Here is a 21,396-nt window from a genome sequence, read left to right on the forward strand (position 1 = left end):
TTTTGTTCCATTACATCCCCAGACACATAATACTTCCCTATGAGACTAAGAAAAGGGCATAGACTTTGAGATGGCCAAACAGGGTTCAAATCAGGCCTCTATCAGAAAAAGCACCATGAGTTTGCCAAATCATTGACTTCTCTAGGCCACCATAAAGAGGGCAAAACACTACCTACCAAACACAGTTATCACACAGATTAAAATAAGGAAGATAAAAATTGTAGGCAATTCCTGGCACATGCTAACTGTTGAACAAATGGTTATTAGGAGTGTGATGAGAGGAAATGATATAGCACTGTCTTTAAAGTTGATTAGCTCACGCACAGTGAAAGAATGGCATTGATATTATCGCATTTGGTGTAAATGGCTAAGAAACAAAAGCAACTTCATATAAATTTGTGGTATGTCTCTGTCATCATTCAAACATCAAGTATGACACTATCTCATAAGTCAGTGTTCCCAACCATACGTGAAAGTTCCATACAGCAGTCTATAGGGTAATTTGCCTTCTGTAGGCAAAACTGAGGATTACCAAGTGTTATTAACTAAATATCTATCACCTCTTGTCCACCAAAATGTATATGTTGAATCCCTAACCCCTAGTATGACTATATTTGGAGACAGGGACTTTAAGGAGGTAATTAAAGTAAAATGAGGTCAAAAGGGTGGGGCTCTGATCTGATAGAATTAGTGTCCTTAGAAGAAGAGATACCTGAAAGCTTCCTCTCTTTCCTCCCCTTCCAAGGATTCATGCATCTGAGAAAAGTCCCTGTGGGGACATAGTAAGAAGGCAGCCACCAGCAAGCCAGGAAGAGAGCTCTCACCATAAACCAAATCAGCCAAAACCTTGATCTTGAACTTTCTAGCCTCCAGAACTGCAAGAAATTCAGCCCAAGCTGATTGAGATACCAGTCAATTCCTAAAGCATGCTTGAAAGAATGACAAGTCTCAGAAAAAAATTATATATTCCTCGAGTATCTTTAATTCTTACATATAGGGGTTGAGCTCACTTACATGCATAACATGTACAACTTAGCATTCCTGATGTTTCAACAGATAATTTACTGTTTATAACCCTAATAAATGCCTCTCATTACTAAAAGGCTAGAAATATTGAAATATATTTAATCAGAAACCGCTTGATGGCAAACTGGCTTTTATAAGATTAAATACATGAATAGGAGGCATTGCATTAAAACCACTAAGAAATATTTAAATGTAAGAATTTAAATAGCCAGTTTCAAGACAATAATTATGTCTTTTGAATGAAAATACCCTAGACTACTTCAGGTACATCCTATATTCCTATCTTTGATGTTTCAAAACATGTGTAGTTTTTCAGTGACTTCAGTATTCATGGCTTGAGTGTGCTAGTTGATGTCAAACATGACTGGCAGGCACATTGACATTGAATGTGGCTGAAAATAAGCCACACGCAGAGCCAACAGCATCATCTGCAGCAGGCTTAAGAATCACAGCATCACAGATCGGAGACTGACTTCTTATCAACCCTCCAGCTCCATCTCAAGCCTTTATTTCACAGCCACATCCAGGATGCAAGCCCTCTCTTATATGTCTGTAGTGTTCAGTCCAGAGTTACTGCACAGTGTTGAGATTTTGCTTATTCATTGAAGGGGTGGCCTGCCCCTCCACACTTGTGGGTGTTTCTTGTCAGGTGGGATGAGAGACTGAGAAAAGAAAGAGACACAGAGACAAAGTACAGAGAAAGAAAAGTGGGCCCAGGGGACCAGCGCTCAGCATACGGAGGACCTGCGCTGGCACCAGTCTCTGATTTCCCTCAGTATTTATTGATCATTATCTCTACCATCTCAGAGAGGGGGATGTGGCAGGACGATAGGGTAATAGCAGGTAGAGGGTCAGCAGGAAAACATGTGAACAAATGTCTCTGTGTCATAAACAAGGTTAAGAAAAAGGTGCTGTGCTTTGATGTGCACATACATAAACATCTCGGTGCATTAAAGAGCAGTATTGCTGCCAGCATGTCTCACCTCCAGCCTTAAGGCAGTTTTCTCCTATCTCAGTAGATGAAACATACAATTGGGTTTTACACCAAGACATCCCATTGCCCAGGGACGAGCAGGAGACAGATGCCTTCCTCTTATCTCAACTGCAAAGAGGCCTTCCTCTTTTACTAATCCTCCTCAGCACAGACCCTTTACGGGTGTCGGGCTGGGGGATGGTCAGGTCTTTCCCTTCCCACGAGGCCATATCTCAGGCTATCACATGGGGAGAAACCTTGGACAATACCTGGCTTTCCTAGGCAGAGGTCCCTGTGGCCTTCCACAGTGTATTGGGTACTTGAGATTAGAGAGTGGTGATGACTTTTAACAAGCATACTGGCTTCAAGCACTTGTTTAACAAAGCACATCCTGAGTAGCCCTAAATCCATTAAATCTTGAGTCAACACAGCACATGTCTCTGTGAGCATAGGGTTGGGGGTAGGGTTACAGATTAACGCATCTCAAGGCAGAAGAATTTTTCTTATACAGAACAAAATGGAGTCTCTTATGTCTACTTCTTTCTACATAGACACAGTAACAGTCTGATCTCTCTTTCTTTTCCCCACATTCATGGGTGAAACCAGGAATAATTTTTTAACTAGGCTTTGGTACCAAACATTTCAGTTTGGCATATAAAGCTCCTTTGATTATTCTACGGATACGAAGTCTGCCTTTTTTGCTCATTATCTGACTTAAAGGCTAGGGGAAAAAAGGCAATTTGCTGATTCCCTAAGTGTTATATAACAATAAACAAGTCAGAGTTTGTAGATGCAAACAGGAATGCTCACACATTACTGTGAAAACATTAGTAATAAGTAACCACCATCTTTCAAATAATCTGATCTATGCACAACTAAGCTGGATACTACATTTTCTCCATAGTGCCAGCCTTACGACAAATTTGCAAGTTTTATGAATTTTAAAGAAACAATGGAATTCTATAGGGCAGATTCAATAGAAAGAAAAAAACATGGCAATTATTATAACCACCTGTATACTAAACACTAACTTCTGAAGACTGACTTACAGGGAGGAAAAAATGCAAAGAAAATGATAAAGGTAAGCGGCAAAAGGCAAGAGTCCTTGAGGGTTCTATGAATAAGCAAATAATAAAAGTATAACCAAATATTTGAAAGAAAGCCCAAAATACTCTTAAAAAGTAGAGAAAGATTAAGAGTATAAATAAATGTGATAAAAAGTAAATAAAAGTCAGCATAACAAATATCAATCGTTTCAGCATTTACATGTTGAACTTCATTGGTAAATACAACTTTAGTTTATAAAAAGCCTTATCATTGTTATTAATATCATAGTTAACTGAACAAGTGAGAAGTATCCACATGTCTTACAGCTAAAGTGTTCTTATGAGCTTTGCTTAAACAAATACAAGTAGATGTTGGCTTGACTCAAAGTTAGGTGTACATAATTTCTGTGGCATTTATTTAGTAACATTGTTTTTGTTCAGTAAATGTAAGAAAGTCCTGAATTTACTGTACTAGTTGAAGTTAGAGCTTATGTTTAATCCAAATCTCTTTAGCTGTAATGCTCAGGAAATAAGACTATATTTTGTATAGGTTTTTTAAAAAAGACTGGTCTTCTTTTTATGGAGTTGATCCCACTGACAATGACTCAAATATATTTCAAAAGCCCAGTCCTATTAAGTGTTGATTTCACAATATGTAAACACTGGGTAGTGCTCTTTCGGGAGAATTCAAAATATTTCAGTAGGGTTTTACTAGTTTCCAAGGACATTGGGTAGCAATCCATATAATAGACATGCTAGTCCCATGTCTTGAGCAAACTGATAGGTTCTTGCAAGAACACAACCAGGAAAACCAGTGATCATGGTGCAGCTGTGAGTCTCAAAAGAAGAAAGAAGAATTACATCATCTTCCAGGCTTCCCTTGGGCATCTGACCACATTTGCTGAGCAATTGCAACTGGCTGGATATCATCATGAGCCAACTGACTTAAGGCAATGTTAACTATATTACGCTTGTGGATCAGCTATGTTAACAACACCCTTTGCAGCAAACCTAACATACTTCTAAGCAAATCAACCAGAACAGACCAGATGTGTCTGTTTCTCTTGAGATTTAAGTAGATAAGTAGATTGAAACATAATAATTTGTCAGGACATAGTCCAGTAGGTAATTCTGTCCTGGAAACAGTGGCTGAAAGAGTCATAGAAATTGCTGATGGGATCCAGAGGAGATTAAACGTGCTCACATAAGAGCTGTCTCCAACACAGCACACAAGACACTCGGCAGGGGAGAGAATCTCAACGTCCATCAGCTCTCTGGCCTGGACCCCAAGCTGGTCCAAAAGTAGAGAGTACTGTGGCTCAGCAATTGATACCTGATTGCATAAGTTCATCAGTTTTACATTTGTACCATTCCTGCTGATATAAGAGATCAAGGGAAACCCTTCATGGCCACCAGAGGCACCCATGGAATAGAAAATCTGGTAAAAACAAACTTATTATTGGCAAGCTTCCATGAACCACATGGCCCTCCCAACATGGAATAGGCTGGCCATGTGTGGGTAAGATATGGTTCATTTTAAACTAGGATGACAGTTACTGACACTGCATTGCTGTTGAAATCTGTGCATTCGTGGCCACTGCTCTATGTCATGAGACATCCAAAACAAGCTGAATAGGTATGTGAAGATCATACCAATGGTAGTCTTTGCTTTGGCTGCAAAGCTGATGAGGACTTCTGAGGCTTACTTTGAGGACATGGCCAGGCCTCACTTGGGCAAGCTGCTGACACCAGTGCTCCAAGAGTACATCCCCCTAGGGGGCTCAATCCCAGCTCCTCTGAGCTCAGATACTTCCTCACTGTAATTTGAATTTAAGGAGAACTAGAGAGAGTTTCTGCAGTTGTGTTTTACAGCATAATTGAGGTCAGCCCATAGTAAACAGCATTGCCTGAATGCCATCCTCACTGGATGCTACAGAACCAGCTTCCTCTCCTTTTACTTTGAGTTTTAGCCCAGTATAGGTTTAAGCAGAAGAAGACCTGGCTGAGGGTCACTCAACATCTGCAGCCCAGGTCTTGGCAAGCTGATTTCCACCAGGTTCTGAACAAGCCATGCCTGACAACCCTGGCATTCTTGTACTTCTTTATTGAAGAAATAGCCACCACCACCCAATCCCAGTATAGCATCTTTCTCAGCAACACCCAGGCACTGGAAGCCACCTATTTAGAAAGGAAATAATATGCATAGCATCTATACTTTTAAATAACTTTTGAGAAAATAGTTCATAGTTAGATTGAAAGATTTACTACCATTTATGTGAGAGGAAATAAAATATTTAAAAGAACAAGTGGTCTATAAACAACCTTGCTTGCAGAAAGTATTAAAATATATTAGAAAAAAAGAATTTAGATAGAAGGCGTAAAGAAGTCGTAGGGTTTGGAAGAGTTGGAGATTATATTTCTGCAAGCAAATCCAGACAGAGAAAAGTTAAGAAAAACCTACCAGGACTTGAATACTGCGCTTTTTTCTGTTGTTGATAAGAAAAAAGTGCTTGAGAAAACTGATGGTGCCAAGTCACAATGTTGTGCTGGCTTCTGCTCTGCTTTCTCAGAGAATTTCCAGGGAATCATTACTCTGCATCCTGTGGGAAGGGGTGGGGGTAACATCCCTAGGCCTATCTGAAAGCTTCCTCTTAGCTACGCAGCATGTATAAGTGAGATAATACAAAGCCTTTTTACCTTAGTCACTGAAAATGCTCTTGCCAATTCAAGGTAAAAATGGTCACTTCCAGTTTGAAACTTGGGGTAAATACTCAGTCACTTCAAAACAATCTCCCTCCCTCCTCCTCCTCTTTCTCTGTCTTTTCTTCCCAGGGATGATATAAGTTCCTGAGGGACCTGGCTGGCCCCGATGCCTAGACATCCCTCTAGGTCAGATCACTAGAATGACGTTAAAGTTGTAGTCTAACATCAGAAGACAATAAATGTAGATTTGAAGCCCTGCCAGACAGAAACAGTTCATTCATATTCTACAGATATTTATCAGGTACCTCCCACGTGCCAGATGCTGTCTGGGTACTGGACTCCACAGTGATTAAAATAGATAAAAACCTGCCTTCATTGAGCTTTCATTCTAGTGGGAGGGAAAGCAGAAAGTAAATAACATGAGAACATACTTAATTTTCTCAATCAAGTTATCTTATATTAAACACAACTTGACTAATTGTAACCAAGCCATTTTCATTGTTGCCACCAGATAGCTCATGACAGACAGACATTGAGCCCAAATGCCGTTATTACTACTAATCCACCAAGGCCCTTCTCCTCTGAGTCCACATACTACCTAAGGATCCTTCTTAGCACAATTCTCCAGGTATTTCTTACCAATAAGGACAGTCATCCAAGAAATAATAGTATTCTTTTGATATCCAGAATATAGCTCAAACTAGGTGCTATGGTCTTAATGTTTGTGTTACCCCAACATTTTCATGTTGATACCTAATCCCCAGTGCAATAATATTAAGAAGTGGGACTTTGGGGAGGTGATTAGATCATAAGAGTTCCACCCTTGTGAATGGGATTAGTGCCCTTATCAAAAAGTCTTAAAGGAACTTGTTTGCCCCTTCCTTCTGCCTTGCTAGCACACAGCTCAGAAGGTGCCATCTTTGAAGCAGAGAGGGAGCCCTCACCAGACACCAAATCTGCTACTGCCTTTTTCTTGGACTCTCCAGCCTCCAGAACTGTAAGCAAGAAATTTCTGTTATCTACAAATTATCCAGTTGATAGGGTTTGGCTCTGTGTGCCCACCCAAATCTCATCTTGAATGGTAATCCCCAGTGTTGGGGGAAGGGACCTGGTGGGAGGTAATTGGATGATAGTGGTGGTTTCCCCTTGCTCTTCTCTTAATAGTCAGGGAGTTCTCACAAGATCTGATGGTTTAAAAATGTGTGGCACTTCCCCCATGTATTAGTCAAAGTTCTCTAGAAGGACAGAAATAATGAGATAGATGTATTTATAAAGGGAAGTTTATTAAAGAGGATTGACTCACACGATCACAAGGTGAGGTCCCACAATAGTCCATCTGCAAGCTGAGGAGCAAGGAAGCCAGTCTGAGTCCTAAAACCTCAAAAGTAGGGAAGACAACAGTGCAGCCTTTAGTCTGTGGTCAAATGTCCAAGAGTCTTAAAGCTGTAGAACTTGGAGTCTGATGTTCGAGGGCAGGAAGCATCCAGGACAGCAGAAAGATGGAGGCCAGAAGACTAAGCCAGTCTAGTCTTTGCACGTTCTTCTGCCTGCTTGTATCCTAGCCATGCTGGCAGCTGATTAGTTTGTGCCCACCCAGATTGAGGGTGGGTCTGCATCTCCCAGTCCACTGACTCAAATATTAATCTCCTTTGGCGACACCTTCACAGACACACCTAGGAGCAACACTTTGCATCCTTCAATCCAATCACGTTGACACTCAATATTAACCATCACACCCCCTCACTCTCTCACCTGCTGCCATGTGAAGAAGCTGCTTGCTTCCCCTTCACCTTCCATCATAATTGTAAGTTTCCTGAGGCCTCTCAGTTATGCTTCCTGTTAAGCCTGTGAAACTATGAGTCCCTTAAACCTCTTTTCTTCGTAAATTACCCAGTCTCAGGTAGTTCTTTACAGCAGTGTGAGAACAGATGGATACACCAGTCTATGGTATTTTGTTACAGCAGCCCAAATAGACTAAGACACTAAGTTTCAAGCTTAATTCTCCAGTGTACCATCCCCCAAATTTTCACAGTTATCTTGAAAGATAATGACTCTCTTGACCCTAATAATTTAAAAATGTTTTGGAAGAATTTTTGGATAGAGTAGAAATTCAGAAAAAAAATGATCTCGACATTTCTAAATTTAAGATACTATTCTACTGTCAAACATTGAAAGCCACATATGCACCTTCATATATAAGTGTACATATGTGCTTTATGTATTTTATGCTCATACATGTTTTATATGTGTATGCAAGGGAAAGAGTAGAAAACAGGCTGAACCAATGATTTCCAATACTATAAAATAGAGACATTATATACTAATTAAAATTCTCTGAGTTAACATAAAATTATCTAAATCTGCATAAAGAAAGCTAAAGCATTATCTAACCCACTACAATTAAATTTAGGGAAAAGTAAACAAATCTGAGAAAAATGTATTATCCTGAGGTGGTTAATTATTAGCCTTCACAAGTTCAACATAGTTTTTTTCATTTTTTTTTTTTTTTGAGATGGAGTCTCGCTCTTTTGCCCAGGCTGGAGTGCAGTGGCATGATCTCGGCTCACTGCAACCTCTGCCTCCCAGGTTCAGGTGATTCTCCTGCCTCAGCCTCCTGAGTAGCTGGGATTATAGGCACGTGCTACCACACCTGGCTAATTTTTGTATTTTTAGTAGAGATGGGGTTTCACCATATTGGTCAGGCTCGTCTCGATCTCCTGACCTTGTGATCTGCCCGTCTTGGCCTCCCAAAGTGCTGGGATTACAGGCGTAAGCTACTGTGCCCGGCCCAACAAAGTTTTATGGAAGGGCTACATAATACAGTCATTATCTTTTTGGGCAAATCATATCCATAGAGACTCATATGTTTAACATTCTTTCATCATAAGTCAAAGGTTAAGGGTCGTACTTTAAATTTAAAAGTATTGGATGTGACTGTAGCCACAAGGGCTGAACACTATAAAGAATTTAATATTCCTATTTCATTAAAAAGGATAAAACAACATTTGGAAGCAAAGCTTGTCAGGAAAGATGTTTCTTAACCTTACCCTGACCCCCCCTAATAATTGAGTACACTAGATGCCCACATTTGTATTTTATTCATTACTTCTAGTCTCTTCTTCGTGGTTCCTTTCACCATCAATGGGAGGTAGGCCTGGGCTTGGCAGATGAATGAGGGAACTGATCTTACTCGTCTCCAACTAAATAATAAACAGCATCCCTTCAGAACATATCAATTCCTTTACTCCTTAGCCTCTATTACTTATTAAATATTTGTAAAAAGTGCAATAGTTGAATTACCAAGATCTAGCCTTTCTCTCCTTTTTTGAGTTTTTTTAACCAAAAGATTCTAAAGCTACTAACTAGTCTGAAAGACGAGCCCAAAGAGAGGGAAAGAAAACAAACAACAGAAGTAAAATCAAAAACAACAAAATTTCTGAAGCATAAAACACCAATCTCTTTTATGCAAAAAAAAATCTGTGAGCTAACCATATTGTAAATTCTAGTGAACTCTTCTAAATGTATCCTGATTCCAACTAAATATGCTTCCAAATTCAGACAAGACTCCAAAAGTGGCAGACACAGCCCACTGGACAACTTCATCTAATCAGGCAATAGGCTTAAACAGTCACAGCTGTCCACTCCCAAAGTGGGCTTGTAAGGTCAGGTAATTCACAGGTCTTTTGTTGATAAATGGGAAAAGAATCACAGGAAGCTCAAGGCATTAATCAGTCTACATTCACTGCAAGCCCTAGTCAGCTTTCTCTCTAATGGAAATGCACTCCTCTCTCACATTTGTGGTTTTCTACCTTGCTTCCTAGCAACTAACCATGGGCAGAGGTTTTTGCACTAGTCCATGAAGTAAAACGGGGAAGCAGAATCCTACTGTCTCTTCCATCAGCTCAATGAGCTCATTCTGCAAAGGGAGGGAAACCAGGACAATACTCATTCACTCACCTTTTCTGTTGCTGAGAACTGGACTCTGCCCCAGGGAGAAAATACTAATAGTACAGACATTTAACCCTGTTAATGAATTCTTGCTATCTACCAAGAGGAAGTTCCCACTTAATCACAGAACTAGTCCTAACCTGGCCAGGTGCTGTGGCTCATCCCTGTAATCCCAGCACTTTGGGAGGCCAAGGTGGGTGGATCACTTGAGCTCAGGAGTTCAAGACCAGCCAGGCCAAGAAACTTCATCTCTACTAAAAATACAAAAATTAGCTGGGCGTGGTGGCATGCCTGTGATCCCAGCTAGTCAGGAGGCAGGAGAATCACTTGAACCTGGGAGGTGGAGGTTGCAGTGAGTCGAGATTGAGCTACTGCACTCCACCCTGGGCGACAGAGACTGTGTCTCAAAAAAAAAAAAAAAAAAAAAAAAAAACAACTAGTCCTAACCTTTTTGAGCTGGGTCAGTCACCTACATTTATTAAAAGAAACCTCCAGGAATAATAATAAAATAAAAATTAAAAAATAAAAAAAACCCCTAAGTCCTTACATGCACTATTAAATTCCTTTGACTCCAATTTACTTTCTGAGTTGCATTCTGACTTGATAACTCTTAAAACATCTTTGGGTTTCCTGAGAAGTCACAGGCAGATGATAGGGGAACTCCTAAAGGAATTCTCAGAGGTGTCTGGGTTTTTTTGTGTGTTTGTTTTGTTTTGTTGTGTTTTTGAGACAGTCTCACTCCATCACCCAAGCTGGAGTGCAGTGATGCGATCTTGGCTCACTGATCTCGGCTCACTGCAGCCTCTGCCTCCTGGGTTCAAGTGATTCTCCTGCCTTAGCCTCCCGAGTAGCTGGGATTACAGTTGCCCACTGCCACATCCGGCTAATTTTTTTTGACACCTAGGTTTGCTTTGTAGCCCAGGCTGGAGTGCAATGGCATGATCTCAGCTGACTGCAACCTCTGCCTCCTGGGTTCAAGCAATTCTTGTGCCTCAACCTCCCTAGTAGATGGGATTACAGGCATGTGCCACCATGCCTGGCTAATTTTTTTATATTTTTAGTAGGGACAGGTTTTCACCATGTTGATCAGGCTGATCTCAAATTCCTGGCCTCATGTGATCCACCCCCCTCGGCCTCCGAAATCAGCCCTCAGAGGTTAAAGGAAGGTAATTTGCAACAACAATTTTTCCCAGAAAGTCTAGACATTTACTAACCAGTACACAGATAAGCAAGGGTTAACTGCTTATATGTTTGAGTTCATGTGAGTATATATGTTTGAAAAGACCTTGAGTGATCAAATCCAGGCCTATTATCCTTTCTCATGTTTTTATTTAAAAAAAAGACACTTCTTAAATATATTACATAGGCTATTCAGATATTTTATCTTTTTACCACATGTATTTGGAGATTTCATGCATTTATCTCTATCCTGAAAAGTATAATCACATTGTGAGTCACGAAAACAGAAATTATATAAAGACACTATAATGTTGATTTGGTCAGTTTGTTTGGAGGAAATTGTGTACCTTTCTTTTCAAATTATGGAAAGATAAACTTAGAATTGGAAATACCAGTGGAGTTTAGAAATATTCTGTTTGCAAATATGAACATAAGAGGTTATTTAGGTTACACTAGTTCAACCACTACATTTTTGGCAAATAAAAATTTTAAAATTGCTCATTATATACCACTTAAACATTAATGCAATAGATTTTATGATCGCTTTTTAAAAATCGCATATAAAATTGAACTTAAGAGTCATAATTACTTCACAGTGCAGCCCACCGCCTTATGGAGGTATTTTAAAATCACTAACTATAATAGATAAAAGTTATAATATTTGACCAGACAAATCCAATCTGCATTTGTGGAACATTCAGACATGTGATGGGGCGGAGTTGGCGGGGGGAGCCCTGCAGGGCATAAAGTACATTTTTCACCCTGTGATATTCTCTTTTGGAAATTGCAAAATTCATCGGTTTCACAAAGGCCACAGTCTAGGCAGCTTGCTCCATCATGAACCACTTTCACATCACCTTCAGCTTTCTGCACAGAGTATGACTTCTACAGATGACTTTCCGATCTGGTTTTGTGGTCCATAAAGAGGAGTTTCAAAATCACATTGAATGTCCTCCTGCAAGCTACAGAAAGACATATCCTGCTTCACAGTATCAAAGAGCATACTATACTGGATTTTCTTTCAATTCATTTGCTCATATATTTTCTTTTGCTGGTCTAGAATAGCTTGTTGCTAGCTAATCAATATTTGCTATATTTCTGTGAGTTTTTGCTGTAAATCAGCAATAACTATGTGCTGACTCTTTTGTATCTCAACCAGTTTTTTTATGCCTTTGCAAGTTCCAGATATAGGACTAGTGCACCCCAGATGGGTCTTCATCTTCTCCTATAACATCATAGGAACAACAGAGATGTCTCTGGGCCAGGTAGGGTGGCTCACATCTGTAATCCCAACACTTTAGGAGGCTGAGGCAGGCAGATCCCTTGAGCCCAGGAGTTTGAGACCAGCCTGGGAAACATGGTAAACCTCACTTCTACAAAAAATACAAAAAGTAGCCCGGCGTGGTGGCATGTGCCATGTAGTCCAGATACTCAGGAGGCTGAGGTGGGAGGATTGCTTGAGACCAGGAGGTCGAGGCAGTGAGCCCTGTTCGCGCCACTGCACTCCAGCCTGAAGGGCAGAGAGAGACCCTGTCTCCAAAAACAAACAAACCAAAAAAAAAAAAAAAAAAAAGATGTTTCCAGTATAACAATTCTTCATCTTCCATTCCAGCTTCAGCACTGTAAAACGCTATATGTTAAATTTAAAATGACCATGTTAATAACATAACTTCCTATTTCAGAAACTTTAAGCTTACAGAAATCTTAAGGCCGGGCGCGGTGGCTCACACCTGTAATCCCAGCACTTTGGGAGGCCGAGGCGGGTGGATCACGAGGTCAGGAGATGGAGACCATCCTGGCTAACATGGTGAAACCCCGTCTCTACTAAAAACACAAAAAAATTAGCCAGGCGTGGCGGTGGGCGCCTGTAGTCTCAGCTACTCCGGAGGCTGAGGCAGGAGAATGGCGTGAACCTGGGAGGCGGAGCTTGCAGTGAGCCGAGATCATGCCACTGCACTCAAGCCTGGGCGACAGAGCGAGACTCCGTCTCAAAAAATAAATAAATAAAAATAAAAATTAAATAATAAAAAAACTTAAGCATTTCACCTGTGCACCAACATGAAAGTTTAGAATGCTTAATTTCATGTACAATAATCTTAGACTACTTATGGCTTTAGAACATCAAAATTTAATAGATGCTTCTTAAAATCAAAGGTAATAGACTTTTTGATACAAAAACTGTCTGGTTGTGTTTTTTTTTTTTTTAATTCCACACAAAACCATAGTCAAAGCACAATGCCATTTAGCCTTGAGTCCCCAAAGCTATGCACAGAATTGAATTATTTTGCAGAAAATGTCAACTTTGTAGTTAACCACAGCCTTTAGGGGAGAAAGACAGTAGGATCATAGCTTTTGTATGTGTTTATTTGTGTGCCCATGAGTGGTTGTGTGTGTGTGTGTGTGTGTGTGTTTCACTGAAGCACTCCTCCAGAGAGTGACCCATCTGATAAGACATCCTCTGTTCATTTGTTATTCATAAATAAATGGCTTGTTTCTGGAATTTTTTTAAAGCACACAGCTAGTGGATGCTAAAAACAACCTAGAAAGGAGTTAGGAAGTTAAACTAAAAAGATGAATTTAATGTAATAACCATAGCATACTACCATTCTCTCTTTTTTCTACCCACAACATTTATTTGTGCAACTGTATGGCTGGCCATTTGACTGCTAATGTTTCAGACCATTATGGCCAAAATACATCACTCTATTTCAGAAAAGAGAGAGATTGTGCCTAATACTTACAGATGTAAAGTAACCAGTAACTATGCTTATGAACCAATTCTACAGAAATATCAGGAAACAACTAACTGAGCCTAACAACAGAACTAATGTACAGAGATTTAATAGGCCTTTTACGGGAAGGAGAAACGGCAATATGAGAACTTACTATGTATCCTAATAAAAGTCTCATTATCTCACCCACAGATTTATTTTAAATGAAAAGCCTACCTGAGGAGTTCTGTACATAAGTTTTCTATAAAACATTTTATGAAACCACTTATCCAGCCCTGAGACTCTCAATAAATTATGTAATAACATCTGGGGTAACAAATCTCTATCCTCAAAGCTGCCATTTGATGGCATAGAAAGCACACACTTAAATAGTAGAAGACAATAAAAAATGCCAGAGTTCCTATCGGGAATACTTTGAAGTTTCTCTGATGAACATTTCTTTAAAGGTTTTCTTTTCACACTAAGGAGATGGTTATATTTTGCTAAAACTCAATGACTTTTTTGCACACAGTACAGTCGGCTCTCCACATCTGTGGATTCAACCAACCTCAGAAAATATAGAATAAAAAATGGATGGTTATATCTGTACTAAACACATACAGACTTTGTTTCTGGTTATTATTTCCTACACAATACAGAATAACAACTATTTACATTTAGAATATATCTAAAAATGCTTAAACAAAAAATTGTCAATAAGTCAACTGTCCCTATACAAATGGCCAACGGGTATATGAAAATGTAGTCAACATCACTAATCCTCAGGGAAATGCAACTCAAAACCACAGTGAGAGATCATCTTACCCCAGTTAGAATGACTGTTATTAAAAAGATGAAAGATAACAGGTGCTGGCGAGGATGCGGTAAAAAGGGAAGTCTCATACACTGTTGGTGGGAAGATATATTAGTGCAGCCACTATGGCAAACAGTGCAGAGAGTTCTCAAACTACCATATGATCCAGCAATTCCACTATTGCATATGTATCCAAAGGAAAGGAAATCAGTATATACCTGCACTTTCATGCTTATTGCAGCACTACTCACAATGGCAAAGATAGAGAATCAGCCTAAGTGTCCATCAACAGACAGATGGATAAAGAAAATGCAGTATTTATACATAATGGAATACTTATTCAGCCATAAAAAAGAATGAAATTGGCCAGGCACGGTGGCTCATGCCTGTAATCCCAGCACGTTGGGAGGCCAAGGCAGGCAGATCACAAGGTCATGAGATCGAGACCAATCTGGCCAATATGATGAAACCCTGTCTATACTAAAAATACGAAAATTAGCTGGGCATGGTGGCGGGTGCTTGTAGTCCCAGCTATGTGGGAGGCTGAAGTAGGAGAATCGCTTGAACCCGGGAGGCGGAGGTTGCAGTGAGCCAAGATCGCACCACTGCACTCCACCTGGGTGACACAGTGAGACTCCATCTCAAAAAAAAAAAAAAAAAAAAAAAAAAAAGAAATCCTGTCATATGCAGCAATATGGATGGGACTATGTTACTATGGAATTATGGGTGGAATTTGATCATTATGCTAATGAAATAAGCCAAGACAAATATCACATGTTCTCACTCATATGGGAGCAAAAAAGTTGATCTCCTGGAGGTAGAGAGTAGAATGATAGATACCAGAGGCTAGGAAGGCTGTGTAGGCTGACGGAGGGGATGAAGAGAGGTTGGTTAATGGGTACAAACATACAGTTAAAAGGAATAACTACAGACCTACAGATAGATGGAATAAATCTTAATGTTCAATAGCAGAGAAGGGTGACTATAGTTAACAACAATGTATCATATATTTTAAAATAGCTAGAAAAGAGGATTCAAAATGTTCCCAACACATAGGAATGATAAATACTTGAGGTGATGGATACCCCAGATACCCTGACCTGATCATTACACATTCTATGCGTGTAAGAAAATGTCACATGTACCCCATACATACCTGCAAATATTACATATCAATTTTAAAACTAGGCCTGGCAAGATGGCTCATGTCTGTAATCACAGCACTTTGGGAGGCTGAGGTGGGAGGATCACTTGAGGCCAGGAGTTCGAGACCAGCCTGGGCACCACACTGAGACCCCCATCTCTACAAAAATAAAAATAAAAATAAAAAAATAGCCAGGCATGGTGGCACATGCCAGTAGCCCAGCTACTTGGGAGGCTGAAGCAGGAGGATCACTTGAGCCAAGGAGGTCGAGGCTACGGTGAGCTATGATTGCACCAGGGCACTCCAGCCTGAGCAACAGAGTGGAACCCTTTTTCAAAAAAACATTTTTTTTTAAATAAGTCAACTGTCCACACAAAATAATCCCTTAGACAACTTTCAGCTTCTTACAAGTGGTCTATCCTGGGCATCCCCTTTGGATAATTTAACACAAGCCAGCTTGCCTTGAACAGCGCAGAGGTCATACTCATAACATTTTCTTTATTCTTATGTTTATTGGAGGCAAAGACACAAAATTCTCCTTTGCATAGAGAAAAATAACTAAAATCCCCATCCAAGGGCAGTTGACTCCGGAGAGGTCTCTAATGACCTAGAACTCATGGGAAAATGCAGACTCCATCAGGCCCAGCTGAAAACCGGGTAGTTTTTGTTTTTTAACAGCTTTATGGCAGTGTAATTGACATACAGGAGAAACAAAAACAAAAACAAACAAAAAAACCCTGCATATATTTAGTGTATACAATTTGATGAGTTTAAACACCGGACAGACATTTTTAAACTCGTTTTTCAGTTGAATGTGCCGCACACCGAGGTTTGGAAACCACCCGTGAACTTCTATCCCAATCCACCCGGACATAAGGGAGCTGATGGCCCAGGCCCGCGCCTTCCAGCTGGGCAGGCCCAGCGGGGACCAGTTCGGCAGGCGCCTCCCCCAGGGTCTAGGATACCTGCTGGAAAGCTCGCAGCAGGGCCCGCTCCCGGTCCTGGGCAGGCCCAGGCGCCTCAAGACGCCGCGGCTACCTCTGCGGAGCGCGGCTGCTCGGCCACCAGCCCCTTCCCGCCCCCCGAGCTCCGCGGCACTGGAGTCCCCGGGCGGTGCCATGCGTCCCTGGAGCGCACGACACTTTCGGGCCCTGGGGACCCCGGAAGGCCGGGATCTGGCCTGGGGTGGAGGGCGAGGCCAGCTGGCCTCCACCTGCTCGCCGGGCAGACTGTACCCGGGCAACGGCTCCCCCCAGCTCCGGCTTTTTGCCTGAAGTCCCCTGCAGGCAAATTCCGCGTCGCGCGGGCCCGCGGGCGCGCTGCAGTCTCCGAGCCCCAGGAAGCAGAGGCCCAGGTAGGCAAAGCCACCGCCTGGCCGCGTCAGCTCATGTGGGCCTTGAGTCCAGCATCGCGGCCACATGAAGGAGGAGTCGCAGTGAGCCCTGGGCAGCGCAGACCACCAGGTGCCCGGAAACCAGGGATGTTCCTGTCTCCAAACGCCCACGCGCGAATCCCTTTAGCTCTTGGTTCAGCCAAGAAAGCTACCAAGCCGGGTGGCTCGGAAGCAGCGCCTCGTGGGTCACTTTCTGCAGGCTCTGCCGGGGAAACTGAGTTCTTGGAGCCTGGAGATGTTTCTCTAGGCTGACACACCCCTCTCAGGGGCGCCGTCTGGGGACGCCACCCTCCCCATGTCTCCTTCCTGTCTGTTCACCCACAGTATGAGAACTTCTCTAGTTCCTCTAGTGTCCCGCCAGCCCAGCTGAGGCTCTCCAGGGAAGGTAGTGGTGTCTGCAGGGGTACGAGTTCCTCCTCTGCAGCCCTGACTACTCAGCCTAGAGGTGCTTACTGAGGGGTAGAAATCCGAATTTGCATGCAAGGCAGCCACGGCCGTGTGAGCAACCTCCTCTGAAAGCTTCTGGAAGAATGTCTGACTTGTGTAACATTCCTGAGACTTCCTTTTTTTCTTTCATTCTTTTTTTAGAGATGGGGTCTGGCTGTGCTGCCCAGGCTGGTCTGTAACTCCTGAGCTCAAGCAATCCTCGAGCCTCAGCCTCCCCAGTAGCTACGACTACAGACATGAACCATCATGTCCAGCTAATTTTTAAATCTTTTTGTAGAGAAAGAGTGTCACTATGTTTCCCAGGCTGGTCTTGAACTCCTGGCCTGAAGCAGTCCTCCCACCTGGGGCTCTCAAAGTGCTAAGATAACAGGGGTGATAAACCACCCCCGCCTGGCCCTTTAAGACTTCTTTAGTATCAGATTTCCAAAGCACCTCTCTTCAAGCCTTAGAAGATTTGCAAGAAGACCAAAGAAGCACAATGACATCATGATGAACAGGAAAACGGGGCTGCACTGACACCACCTCAAATTCCAGTCAGTTCTAATTTTGAGGCCAAGCTATATAGATCCATAAATGATGCCCACTGCTTTGCCCACCACACACATTATCTTTTTTTTTTTTTTTTTTGTGACAGAGTCTCGCTCCGTCATCCAGGCTGGAGTGCAGTGACATGATCTTGGCTCACTGCAACCTCTGCCTCCTGGGTTCAAGCAATTCTCCTGCCTCAGCCTCCCAACCAGCTGAGATTATAGGTGCCCACCACCAGGCCCGGCTAATTTTGTATTTTTAGTCGAGATGGGATTTCACTAAGTATTTTTCTTTTCTCAATTCTGTTATGGTAAAATCAATCAAGTTATGCTAAAAATCAATCAAGCTGTGCTAAAAAAAAGTTATGTTGTAACTGCTCCCTGGGAAATACTTACGTCAAAAAAAAAACAAAAACAAAAAACTAAACATATGCTTTCTGACTGGCAAATACCTGACTCTAATTGTGTAGGTCACCTAAACCAGAACATCTTATACCTTGCATTTCATGAAATTAGAACAACTTATAGAAAGGATGTTTTTGCTACATTTCAGGCAGTAACAATCCAAGTGCTTTTTAAAGGATTTTTGCCAGTTAAAAGCTTAAACTTTTGTAATCACAGCTAAGCACACGCTCTCTCTCTTCTCTGTCTAACACACACACACACACACACACACACACACAAAATGAATCTCATTAAGCACTTTTTTCTCTAGCCACCTTTATTATGCAATTAATAGCACCCAAGCTGAAAGCATCTTTGATGTCTTACTTAAAACTAAACATTAGTGCTATGGTGTTAATGTTTCTGTTTCCCCTGCCTCCAAATTCATAGATTGAAACATAATCTAGAATGCAATAGTATGAAGAGTTGGGGACTTTGGGAGGTGTATTAGTCGGTTTTTACACTGCTATAATGAACTGCCCGAGACCGGGTAATTTATAAAGGAAGGAGGTTTAATTGATTCACAGTTCAGCATGGCTGGGGAGGCCTCAGGAAACTTACAATCATGGCAGAAAGCAAAGGAGAAGCAAGACACCTTCTTCACAAGGTGGCAGGAAGGAGAATGAATGGAGGAGGAACTACCAAACACTTGTAAAACCATCAGATCTCCTGAGAACTCACTCACTGTCACAAGAACAGCATGGGGGAAACTGCCCCCATGATTCAATTACTTCCACTTAGTCTCTTTCTTAACAAGTGGAGATTATGGGGATTGCAATTCAAGATGAGATTTTGGATGTGGACACAACCAAAGCATATCAGGAGGTCATTAGGACATAAGGGCTTTGCTCTCATCAATGGGATAAGTGTCCTTATAAAAGAGACTGGAGGGAGCTCATTAGTCCTTTCCACCATGTGAAGACACATAGAAGGTGCCATTTCTGAGGAATAGGTACTCACCAGATGCTGAATTTGCTGGTGCCTTTGATATACGAGATATATGAGTTAAGAAGAAATTGTTTAAGCAGAGAGGGTAGGAAATCTTTGGTAAGGTTTTCATTTTAATGAAAAGCAACCCCCAAAGCATTTTCTTTTCTAACAAAGAGCAACCCGTAAAATCAAGCTTGAGACATAGAAAGGCAAGCTAGAAGCTTGCACAGGTAAATGCAGGTCACTGTGCCAATAGGGAAGGGGCTACCTGGGGGCTAGTTCAAAATGGGGGCTCCATCTTCCTTTCCCTTGACAACCACCTGTGCAGTCAAGAGCAGAGAACATTGCCCCCAGGCAAAGACCTCATTTGCATATAAGATTAGGGTGGGGTGGCCAGCTTCCCCACGAGCTGGTAAATGTCACACCTGGTCCAACCAATCTTTGGGCCCTATGTAAATCAAACACCACCTCCTCAAACCTGTCTACAAAACCCTGTGCACTCCACTGTGGGCTGGAAGTCCCATTTGGGCACCCCTCTCTCCCACAGGAGAGAGAGTTGTTTTCCTTTCTCTTTTTTTGCCTATTAAACCTCTATTTCTAAACCCACTTTTCATGTGTTCAAATACTCTATTTCCTTGGCATGAGATGACAAACCTCAGGTGTATACCCCAGACAACAACACTGCTTCACCTTGATCTTGGACTTCCCATCCTCCAGAGTTATAAGCAATAGAAATTTCTGTTGTTTATAAATTACCCAGTCTACGGTATTTTGTTATACAGCCAAACAAAGACAATTAGGAACAAGAAAAAGAGTCAATATTTTCTCCTTTTTTGGATTATAATTATATAATAACCACCATTTATTAAACGGCAATTATGTACCAACTATTTTACATAACTTTCCTTCAAGTCAGACTGTAGCCTTATGATGCTATCGTTTGTTGTGTGTCTGTGTGTGTGTGTGTGTGTTTTCTTTCGAGATGGAGTCTCACTCTGTCACCCAGGCTGGAGTGCAGTGGCTCGGTCTTGGCTCACTGCAAGCTCTGCCTCCTGGGTTCACGCCATTCTGCTGCCTCAGCTTCCCAAGTAGCTGGGACTACAGGCGCCCACCACCACACCTGGCTAATTTTTAAAAATATTTTTAGTAGAGATGGGGTTTCACCGTGTTAACCAGGATGGTCTCGATCCTGACCTTGTGATCCACCTGCCTCCCAAACTGCTGGGATTATAGGCGTGAGCCACTGCACCCGGCCATTTATTGTGTATTATGCTTCCTATGTGCAGGGCACTGTGCTAATTTATATATAGTATACTCTCTGACTTTTTCAGAATAATAGCTTTAGCAGACAGCTATTATTATCTCTACTTTGTAAAGAAAATGAACTTTCAATTAATAATTTGTCCAAACACCTATTATGTGGAAGTTCTGGAATTCAAACCCTGATCTGTCTGAATCTGAACTCAGTTCTATCAAGATCTAAAGTCTGAATTTTTTCTAGAATATCATCCTTTCTCTCAATGTTGCCTAATTTTTAGTTGCTTAAGAGGGTTATAAATAAATATCCAGCTTACACTACATTTGCTTTATCCTTTGAGGAAAAATTTTTAAAAAGCTGCTACTTGCTAAACACCGTGCTCTGTCCCCTGAGGCCAGAATGAGGAAATGTAGTGGAGGCAAACTATGTCCTTCTGTAAGTTGGGAGCAGAGTAAATGTAGATTGATGTTCAATGCAGATTCTCTCTTAACTATTCTGTGTTTTCATTTAATCTGTTATTGTACTGCCCAGTTTACAAATTACACCGTAATTTAGTTTGTCACACAACTTTGTAATATAAGTGTGAATTACCCATTCAGGGCTACTAAGAACCTCAACAAGATCTCATAACTTGAGCCAGTTTACAGTTGGCAGAGCTGATTCCAAACAGGACTTCAGGCACCAAAACCTGGGTCTTCTTCACCAGTTAGAATGGTGATCATTAAATAGTCAGGAAACAACAGGTGCTGGAGAGGATGTGGAGAAATAGGAACACTTTTACACTGTTGGTTGGACTGTAAACTAGTTCAACCATTGTGGAAGACAGTGTGGCGATTCCTCAAGGATCTACAAC

General features: G+C 41.5%; 1 protein-coding gene across 2 annotated transcripts in view; it reads left to right on the forward strand.

Annotated features, from left to right (window-relative positions):
* The window catches only part of APBB1IP (amyloid beta precursor protein binding family B member 1 interacting protein), a 232,280-nt gene that overhangs the window by 42,578 nt on the left and 168,306 nt on the right, over positions 1-21,396 (forward strand). Inside the window, exon 1 of one of the 2 annotated variants that reach the window (XM_055092506.2) lies at positions 6,666-6,745. The exons of the other annotated variant lie outside the window; for it this stretch is intronic. The gene's annotated coding sequence lies outside the window, so the exon portion shown is untranslated. Of the gene's footprint in view, positions 1-6,665; positions 6,746-21,396 lie in introns of those variants that run through there. 2 annotated transcript variants of the gene reach the window in all.

The sequence above is a fragment of the Pan paniscus genome, chromosome 8 (assembly GCF_029289425.2).
Source record: "Pan paniscus chromosome 8, NHGRI_mPanPan1-v2.0_pri, whole genome shotgun sequence".
Lineage (NCBI taxonomy): Eukaryota > Metazoa > Chordata > Mammalia > Primates > Hominidae > Pan > Pan paniscus.